At 39.0% G+C, this 10,385-nt stretch overlaps 1 protein-coding gene across 1 annotated transcript in view; it reads left to right on the forward strand.

The window, feature by feature from the left end:
• Nucleotides 1–4,732: 4,732 nt before the first annotated feature.
• ASIP (agouti signaling protein) overlaps nt 4,733–10,385 on the forward strand; it is a 54,936-nt gene continuing 49,283 nt past the window's right edge. The window contains exon 1 of the mRNA XM_019539726.1: nt 4,733–4,939. The gene's annotated coding sequence lies outside the window, so the exon portion shown is untranslated. The remainder of the gene's footprint in view (nt 4,940–10,385) is intronic.

Raw genomic sequence — 10,385 nt, forward strand, 5'->3', positions numbered from 1 at the left:
AGTGTAAAAGCGCCTTCTCTGAAGACTTTTGTACTGGATTTAAGGCTGTTTCTAACAGGAGAGAAAATTCTTAGAGGAAATGGGTTCTTATTTTTTCCCCAGTTTTGGACAAAAATAATTACACTGATCCTCTTAGGAATGAGCAGGGAGGACCAATCCTGCACAAATGTATACTGAACAACAACTTCCTTATCATTCAGATTTTCTTATGGTAAATTTCTTTACCAGTACTAATGAACCAAAGGAAGAAGCAGAGCTCAGTCATGTTCCCATTTGAACCAGTGAGTTTTGTAGTTCCTTGTATCTGGAACATGAGTCAGACAGGAATACAGAGATAAAAGTCTTCACTTTTTTGAGAGCGGACTATCTTCTGACTGTTCATGTGAACTGTGAATCTGAATGCAATGCTCATCTAATTTAGCTTTTAGCATCTGAGGCATGGGCTCTTTCTTCTTCTGTTTCCATTATGGAAAAAACATTATTTGCTAGTTAACAAAGGCAAAAAATATTTGTTAAAACCCTACGGTAGAGTAAATAGAGAAATTTGCATTTAATCCATTACCTAATAGAGGTCAACTCTAGGTAAACTATTTTGAGTACATTAGGATTTTAACACAAAAGACAATGAGGGTTAAATAAAAAACCTTTTGACCAAATGAAAACAATCCAGTTTTGTACAACAAAAACCATACTGAGGATACTCAATAAAAAGCAGTAATTCCTGAAAAAATCTTAAAATAGAGTCCAGTTTGAAAATGTTTTTTCAACTGAGTCCAGCTACAAGCACTGTTCATACATTTTTTTTGAAGCTTTCAAAAAAATAGTAAAATCTGCAAATGAGCAGATGAAGGCTCTAATACATTCCCCAACATGTTATAGTTCTGGCCTACAATTATGAATTAGATTCTTTCTCCCCTAAAATCAATGAGAAACCAGTGAGAGGAGACTTTTTGCTCCATATCCCATAAAAAGCAGCTATTCTTATCCCATCACCTGGAGTAGATTTTTAAACTCCTATGTCAATCAGTGGATTAATTGTTTTGTTTACCATTTTTGTTCTCTTCCACCAATCTCGGCCACTCTCAGCAATACCCACCTCTGTCCCTATCCTTTGGATTTAAATTTCTTTATTCTATTCTGTTTAGTACCCCTGCTCTCTACAAGTCCATTCATACCATCTGATAAAATAGCCTGGGGGCCTATGGAAAGGTCATGTCACTCTGAAAGAGTGGTCCAGAGGTCAGCAGCCTATGGCCAATGGCCATATCTGGTCTGTGAAGCCATTAGATCTGGCCTGCTCCCATTGGGCTTCAGCAACATTCAGTGGCTTGAACTTCTCCTGTGCTGTGGCAGAGATAAGTGGCCACCAGTTCCTAATGCTTGCCTACCAACTTCTAACCTGCACTGGGTCATTCTGGCTCACAGGCTGCTGACTACTGAGATAGTTTATAAAGTGTCACCCTGCCCTGCCTTCTCTCTAACTTCAGGCTAACATGGCTAGCCATTCCTAGGGTAATAAAGGGTGGTTATAAAATAGGATCTCCAACTAGAAACTCTACTAGCTGACATGGACAATTAATAGCAAGGAGGTTAGTTGTCATAAAGTGTGAACAAGATACCATCCCTAAACAGGCATTTACCGTAGTGTTATAAGGTGCAGACACACAGTATTTACAACAGTATAATCTGCTTTTATACCAATGTAAGAGTGGAGTAAATATACAATATACAACCTTAATGTAGTCCCCTTGAGTGTGAAGTCACTGGATATAAATTACATGGGTGTATAAGCTATGTGTTTGCAGCTTTAGGTATTCCGTCTCTGGTTGTCCTTTGTTCAATGAAAACAGACTATTGTCAACTTTTCCACTACCTACTACTGAGGTGCTATAATACTGCCTACTGCAGCTGTCACCAGCCATGATAACAATGTGAGGGCAAGGGAAGGGGAAGGTGGAGTGGAGGGTGCAAAAATAGCATCCATACTGGCCCGGCTGCCACTGCCAACACTGGCAGCCCAGTTGCAGATGTTGTCCTGTGCATCGCTACTGCCCAGGGCACAGAACTGCTCAGTGACATTTCTACAAATACTGATCATCCCTAATGGCTTCCTATTTTTCAAGAAACAATGCGTAAGAGGCATCAGAGTTTATCCTGTTATCTGAAACTGAAACAATTTACTATTGTTACTATAACTACTATATTACAGGCTAAGAAAGAAAAAAAACGCATTTAAAACAATTTTGTATCAACTTCAGAGACCTTTTGTTTGCAAATCCATCTCAAATTCAAATGTTTGAATAATAACTCCCATACTCTGAAACAACAGTTCTGAGAGGCTGGAACTGCCCCATTCATCTCAACAGGGAATTAGAAGTAAACTCTAATGATGCTAGTTAAAATGCCAGCAGATTAAACTTGTGTCATTACCCTATTCTGGAACATTTTCAGAAATTACTGCCTTTATATAACATTGCAATACATTTATTAAACTTTTGTGAAATGTCTATCTTGGGCTAAATTTTGTTTCCTAGCAATGGTTATATGTAAACCTGAAATAACTCAATTACTTGTTAACAGTAATAACTCAATTACTCCAAACCAGTGCTGTAGCAACGAAGTTTGGCACTCGGGACAAAAGCTGCAGTGGCAGCCCATCCTCACCCTGTGCACAGATCTGGGGGGCACATGCCCCCCCATGATTGCCTGGGAGTACACGCAGCGGTGGGAGCCACCCTTCCTCCATCACTGGACCCCCCTAAGTGAGCCACTTGTGGCTCCATCCTATGCCCCAGCCCAGTTAGGCAGCACCTGTTGGTGCCCCTTCACTCCAGCGCCCAGGACAGTCACCCCGCTCACCACCCCCAACACCCCCCAGCTATGGCACTGCTCCAAACCTATGCTTCTGCAGCAGACAGCATTTCTGATTTAGCAAAGTATACAAGGAAATACTTAATTCTAAGCAGTTACCTAAACCAGCTAGCTTCAATCTACTATTCACAGACTTAAGGTAAGGCAGGTACTTATCCACTTTGTTGATTTGGAGTCCAGTGCAAAATGTAACCTTATATCTTTGGATACCTTCCATTCATTGCAGTTTCCTAATTTATATCTGTTTCACAAAACAAAGGGAAAAGGGATAAGAAGAGAGAATTCAGGATTTAGATGAGAAAATCAGTTTGCTGCTGCTTTTACTAAGGTTATAGGGCTAGTACTGACTGCCCTTATAAGCCACCCTTTGAGTAATGCACAGATTTTAGGAAATCAGCTGTGACAGGCATTTGGGAGGATTACAAACAAAAGATCTGCAACCCCCCAAAAAATGATAATCTGCTAGAAAAGCATAGCCTGGCCTGTTTTAGAGTCCTTACAAAATTGAGTCTGCTTATAAAAAAATGGAAATTAAAAAGTTAAACCTTTTCGAATTGTAATAACACTGTAAATGATAGCATAGGTAACCTATCACAAAATTACACTGGTACCTGGCTTCCATAGCCATTCCTCAATACACATGTTCATTTATTACTTATTTATTAGGGAAAGAAAAGAGGTAATATTCTGTTTCCACCTTTGCTACTTTAAAAGTTCTCCAGTATAGAGGGTTTTGTCTTTTGTTCAAACTCCAAAACAGAAAATCCTAAACTGCTAAACTGATTAATCCATTTTTTTCTTTAACAGCCAAATAATATTTGATTGTAAACGAGTTCTGAGATCTGGAAAGGGAGTGCAAGTTTTATAAATCCCTAGTGATCTGCATACAGAAGGAAAAAGGGACATGATTCTATTTCATATGACACATTTCATTCTACGTTGCTCAGTTTACTTTTTTCTCTTTTTTTTTTTAAATAAGGATGGCTCAGCATGGAAAGTTAGGGCTAGCTCCTTCACCCAGTGAAGCCAGTGGGTGTTTTGCCACTGATTTCAGGATGTCCCTCTTGGTCCCCAATCCTGCAGCTATTTGCAGTCTTTTCATACGCGCGGAGCTGAATCGATAAAGCATAAGAAATTGATGCCATACAGTGGCCCTAAATCAGCAGACAAGAAGTAATAATACACTTTTAAAGTATACAGCTAAACTCTGGAAATTAAGAAGGGAAAACTCAAACTAATCAAAATATTTCTTAACTACAGACTCTTACATCTAAGATCTCATGAAATTTAGTACCACGTGTCATAAATAGTCTGAACAAACAAACTATTTCTGTACATTTGCATATCAGTGTCATTAAAATATTTTCTCCAGGTATCGCTATTTTTGCCAAGTTAGCTAATGACTGGCACCATCCTGCCCACCCTTATAAAGGCAAAATACTCTCTTTATAATTAGCTGTATTTTTCCCTAAGGACAGTAGACCTGATTCCACAAACCTTCTGCATACATCATACCAATCTGAGTGAGTAAGAATTCCATAAACAGGATTGGGTCCTAAACAAGAACTACTGGACTTTGTACTTTTTTATTCACAGGCCTTTTTAGTTGTTCTCTCACATAATGATTCTGCATTGTCAGAACAAAAACATCCAATCCTGTTCTCACTAAAGTCAATGGAAGATTTCTCTAAAATATGCTGAATCAGGCCCTAGTCTGCCACTTTCTCCTTTCAAAAGAGGGGAGAAGGGGAGACAAATCCATAGAATAGGTGCAGGTTAACATCAGTAAATAAATAAATAACCACTGGAGCAACAGAAGAAAAAGTACTGTGGAAATAACAGACTCTCTCTCCCAGGTAGTACCCTGTCAGTTAGAATACAGCAAATGCTTCTGCATGGCTTTCAGTAAGGAGGTGATACTTGGAGGCAGGCTTCTCAGCAGTCAAAGGGGAGTAGGAACAACTCCAAGAGCTTTGCCCATACTCTCTACACATCAGCAAGACAAGGAAGACAAGCTGCTTTGATTTCCGTTACAGTCTGGTGAATAGAACAACCACTTACTATTTAGGTAGGATAAAAATGGTTAAACTTCTTCTATAGGATGTTTGGTTTCCACCTTCTCATTTGGACTTAAAGAAAACATTGTGTTTTAATTCTAGGCCACGGAAAATTATTCTTTTATTTTTTCTCTATCCAGTCCCAAATAACTTTCTGAATGGGTAAAACCTATAAAGTTTAAAAACTCCCTTGGAGTAAGATCTGAACTTTATATCATTTTGCATCTATTTGTTCCAATTGCATGCATCTGATATAAAATATATTTTCCATATCTAATGTAATATCGCTTTTTGATTTCTAAATGTAGCCTGCAGTTAATTATTCAAGATTTTGTTTTAGGTTTTTTCTTTACTTCATTATGTTCTTATTTTTCCATTTATCTCAAAAAGTTTGACCAGTGTTTTACAAAACAAAATTTATCATATTTTTCATTATTTTTATGCACAATTTTATTGTGGTATTTATTGTCTTAGAGCACATTTTCAACTGCTATGTCTTTGAACATTAAGATCAGTGAGGCCACTTGTATGCTAATTGAATTAGTATTTTTTTAATTAAACATGTTTAAATAATTGTTTTTAAATATAATTTTAATCTGTGTGAGTTTTTCTGAAATAGTGGTTAATGGCTTTATTTTTAGGTTATTGTTTCTCTTCATACTTTGGGTGCTAATAAAAATAATATTTTGTTTCTTCTGCTTTTTTATTACATTAACTAAGCAAGATTTTATTTCTTTTTAATTTTTTTAATCGAAAAGCCTTTCTATATCAGAATTGCTTTTTTAAGTAAAAGTGAGAGGAAAAAAATCAAATGAAAAAATGTTAAATAGTTAATATTCTTACAAAACGATTTTTCATATCGCTTTTCAATTTCAAAACCTTTTCTTCATTCTTTTATCCATATTTATTTTAATTGTAGAATAGGTACACTGATTTTATATTAACTACAAATATATTAATAAATGTCATAATTTCTTCAGTTCAACTCTCATTGTTTTCTGCAGTTGTTTCTGCTTTATGTAACATATACAGAAAGATATTTCTTTCTAATCAATTTTGATATCTGCTTATGATAAAAGCAAAATACACTTTGCATTGTTGAGCAAGGACTGTTTGTTCCTCCTTAGGCATTTTCACAGTTTTAAGTCCTTTAAATAAAGAGCAGCTTTGATTGAAGAGGGCCAGTTTTGACCCTTAGAGATGATTTTACTGAAGATTCTGTGATTCTTTTTACATTTTGCTTGTGTGTGTCCGCATGCACATGTGTGTTCAAATACAGATATACACATACATATTTTATATATGTGTGTATCTAAAAATATTATAGAACATATATGACCATTGGTGCTGGAATCTCTTCATTTTGTGCATTTCACTGCAATGAACAGATTCCCAGTCCTTGCTCAATAGTAAGCTAACATTTCCATTTTAGTTTCAGCCTCCTTCTGAAAGAGCATTTGAATTGTTTTAAGCTCCCAGTGTTTACCATCTCAGTTCCATTTCGCTACTCATCTCCCTTTTTTGTCAAGAAAAATATTTTTTTTTCTAATATATTTCAAACCTAAGTTTTGGAAGTTATAGCCCAATCACAAAAGTTCACATACTTGCCTGAAGAATAGTAGGGAAAATTGATATTTTACTTGCCTGTATCAAAATGAATAACTCAAAAAATTATAGAGTATTTTGTCAGACTCTACTAACATTTCTTTCATTAACAAAAGGCAAGCATACTTTGGACAATCAGTGAGATTAAAGATTAATTCTGGAGGTAGAACCAGTCAAGTTATGTAAGCAAAACTACCCCATAAGGATCTTGTAGACTCAGGTCATGGTTGTGTTTGAAACCAAAGTTGAAGATTAAGCCTTTGGTTAATTTAGAATTTATAAACTGGTCAAATAAATAACAATCTTACAGAGGACACATCTACACGTGCAATTAATGCAAAGCAATAGACTCCAGTGCTTATTGCTCCCACTTGCACCATTTGAACATGTGCCTGGAACCTTATCATGTTGAGCTGGGTCGGAGCAGCCCTGGTTGGCAGGGGCCCCCAGGGTGAGCTTGCCAGGCTATGGCTGCTCCTGCCCAATTCAATGTGATGTGGAGGAGCTGGCTGGGGTATGAAGGTACTTGTATTCACAAGTACTATCCTGCTGCAGAGTTAATTAGATTCCTGAGGCCTAACTGGGCCACATGTGTGTACACAAGATGTTTACTGTGGAGCTAATTAATCTACTCCACAGTAAACATCTCATGTAGATGCACCCAGATACAAATGAAACACAGTATATGTGTTAGTCTTAAAATGAAATACACAACAAAGGACATTTTAAAAATAGCTTTTGAAAATTGACCACTAAAATGTAAAAGTCTTATGAAATCTGTTTTTTCAATTTTCACTTTGTTAAATCTTTTTTTAAACTTGGTGGATTTGTGATATTCCTTCTGTTTTTATTACCAGGAACTTAGATTCTAACACTGCTCTCCCACTGGCATTCTCTTTAAAACTCCTCTTTCTCTTATTTTCTTTTCTCTAAGGCAGTAGTGGAAACTGAGGGACAGGGGGGAGATGGGTGCAGCAGCCCTGGGTGCAGACAGGAGCACAAAAAATCTGATGCTGGAGCCATCAGCTGGCCACGCCACCACCATCAGCAGTACAACAGCCAACATTGTCCCACTTCCTGACACTGGCCAGGGCATATAGCTATTATGCCTCTGCTCCAAGGTTTTAATTTGTTTCAATAAATAAAAATAATGGGGCCAATCCACACCTATATATGGGGCATCATTTCCTTGTGTTTTAAACAGACATGCCAAAACACACCATTTTGAAAGGTCAGTGCCTGTTTAGCAAAGTATTTACTATATTTTTACACTGTCCCTAAAGCTCTTCTAGTTCAAAATATTTAAATGAAAATTATTTGTGAACACCTATTTTTTCTCTTCAATTATCCTTTTATTTATATCATTTAAATGCCTTACTTCATATATTTCTAGGGTACCTATGACAGTCCCCTGATCCTTCACATATCTTCCGTGCCATCAAATCCTTGCAGTCACTTGGAATCTGCTGAAGTCAATGTGCTGTAATCAGAACAGCTTGCAAGGTCAGGAATTAATTAACTGCTAATGTTGGCAGATACATTCTGTTTGGGAAGATTCTTCATGAAAATATACATCTGATAATATATTTGTTTAAATAGCAATGAGGTGTGTGGAAACATATAGTAATCATCAGCCATGGCATGATAAAAGACAATAAACCGCTCCATGCTGACCAGAGTTTAATTCATTCCTGTAATCAATTAGAAGCATCAGTTACAAAGAATCCATGGAGAGAACTTTGAAGCTTTGTCATGCTGGATCTGCAAAGTTTTATTTCCCCCCACACAAACAAAACTTGTCAGGATTTTTTCCCCCAGAAAAGCAATTTGGGGTAGCGCATCCAAAAAAAAAATACATTTGTAGTTCAAATAAGAATTGTCAGCATGCAAAGAAAGGATTAGGCAAATGAACAGTTGGGATTACACATCTTCAAATCTGGGCCCCAGTCCCATCACCTGACCCATACAGGAAGATCTCTACACCTACACAGACCCCACTGTCTACCAGTGCAAGGTATTAGGGAATGAAGAAAATGAACACATTTGATGGAAAAATAAGAAAGAATTCAAATGAAGAAGAAATACATTTTAGCAGAAATTTATGAACCCAATCCTACAGCTCTTCTCCAGTCCTACAAAACAACTTCTAAAATTATTTTTTCATTATATGAGACTTTATTAAAAAATATAAATATTGACCACATTCCAAGAAATAAAAGGAAATAAAACTACAGTAGACACCTTCTTTCCCCAAATAGTCCTAACCTATATCATACTTTGTATGGACAGAGGAAGCCATAATCAACATCTTAGCGTGAACACTTGCTTAACCCTGTACAAGCCCCCATGGCTCACCAAAAGCATCGGGGAATGTCTTCTAGCTAAAAGGGAGGCGTACACCCAATGGAAGGGTGGGACCATCACCAGGGAGGATTATACTGCGGTTGCTCAGGGATGCAGGGGGCCAGTCAGGAAGGCCAAGGCAGAGATGGAACTGGGACTAGCTACCCGGATCAAGGAGAACAAGAAGTCCTTTTTTAAATACGTAGAGGGCAAAAAGAATGTACCGGGTAACGTGGGGCCCCTGCAAACACGCTAGGAAATTTGGTCGTCAGACCAGATGACAAAGCTAACCTATTTAACGACTTTTTTTGCCTCCATTTTCCTGAGCAGGAACCAGATCATCTCCCCCACTGGCCCGCCTCAGGCCCCAGAAGAGGTGCACCTAGGCCTAGGGTCAGTGAGGAAACTTCTGGAGGGACTGGGTGTATTTAAATCAGCTGCTCCGGATGATCTCCACCCCAGAGTGCTGAGGGAATTAGCTGAGGTCATTGCAGGACCCCTGGCAAGGCTTTACGAGCACTTGTGGTGCTCTGGTGTGGTGCCAGAGGACTGGAAGAGGGCTAATGTGATTCCCATTTTCAAAAAAGGGAGGAAGGAGGACCCAGGGAACTATAGGCCAGTTAGTCTTACCTCGATCCTGGGTAAGTTTTGTGAGAGAATTATTCTGGCATATGTCCATGAGGGGCCAGCAGGAGAGACTATGGTTAGGGGCAACCAACACGAGTTCATTAGAGGCAGATCCTGTCAGATCAACCTGGTGGCCTTCTACAACCAGGTCACCAAATCCTTAGATGCAGGGGTAGCAGTGGACATAGTCTTTCTGGACTTTCAGAAGGCCTTTGACATTGTCTCTCACCCCGTTCTCATTAAAAAACTGGGGGACTGTGGTGTTGACACCTACACAGTCAAATGGGTCGCTAACTGGCTGGAGGGTCGTATCCAGAGAGTGGTAGTGAATGAGTCATTTTCGACCTGGAGGGATGTGGGCAGTGGAGTTCCACGGGGCTCGGTCCTCGGGCCCATACTGTTCAACATCTTCATCAGTGACTTGGACAAAGGGGTAAAAAACACCCTGTTCAAATTTGCTGATGACACTAAGATGTGGGGGGATGTGGGCATGCTAGAAGGAAAGAATAGGCTACAATCAGACCTAGACAGGTTACGGGGGCGGGCAGAGGAGAATAGGATGGGATTCAACACTCCCTTCTCATCAGTGCAGAGGCAGAAAAGGATCTTGGAGTCATCACTGATGCCAAGATGAACATGGGCCTGCAGTGTGGGGATGCAGTCAGGAAGGCCAAACACACCTTGTCATTCATCCACAGATACATCTCAAGCAGATCCAAGGAGGTGATACTCCCCCTCTATGCGACACTGATCAGGCTGCAGCTGGAGTACTGTGTTCAGTTCTGGGCACTGCACTTCAAGAGGGTTGTGGACAACATGGAGAGGGTCCAGAGGAGGGCCACTCGCATGATCAGGGGGCAGCAGGGCAGGCCCTACGAGGAC

Source organism: Crocodylus porosus, unplaced genomic scaffold, assembly GCF_001723895.1.
Source record: "Crocodylus porosus isolate Cpor-Errol unplaced genomic scaffold, CroPor_comp1, whole genome shotgun sequence".
NCBI classification, from domain to species: domain Eukaryota; kingdom Metazoa; phylum Chordata; order Crocodylia; family Crocodylidae; genus Crocodylus; species Crocodylus porosus.